Genomic DNA, 436 nt, shown 5'->3' on the forward strand with positions numbered 1-436 from the left:
GGAAAGGGGAGGGGGAGGGGAGGGAAAGGGGGAGGGAAGGGGGGAGGGAATGGGGGAGGGGGAGGGAAAGGGGAGAGGGGTTGGAGGGAAAGAGGGAAGGGGAGGGAGAGGGTGTGGAGGGAAAGGGGGGAGGGGTGGAGGGAAAGGGGGAGGGGAGGGAGAGGGTGTGGAGGGAAAGGGGGGAGGGGTGGAGGGAAAGGGGGGAGGGGTGGAGGGAAAGGGGGAGGGGAGGGAAAGGGGGGAGAGGGTGTAGAGGGAAAGGGGGGAGGGGAGGGAAAGGGGGGAGAGGGTGTAGAGGGAAAGGGGGGAGGGGAGGGAAAGGGGGGAGGGGGAGGGGGAGGGGAGGGAAGGTGGGGGAGGGGGAGGGGAGGGAAGGAGGGGGAGGGGAGGGAAGGAGGGGGAGGGGAGGGAAGGTGGGGGAGGGGGAGGGAATGGG

Source organism: Carcharhinus amblyrhynchos, chromosome 13, assembly GCF_965287045.1.
Source record: "Carcharhinus amblyrhynchos chromosome 13, sCarAmb.v2.hapA, whole genome shotgun sequence".
In the NCBI taxonomy this organism is placed as follows: domain Eukaryota; kingdom Metazoa; phylum Chordata; class Chondrichthyes; order Carcharhiniformes; family Carcharhinidae; genus Carcharhinus; species Carcharhinus amblyrhynchos.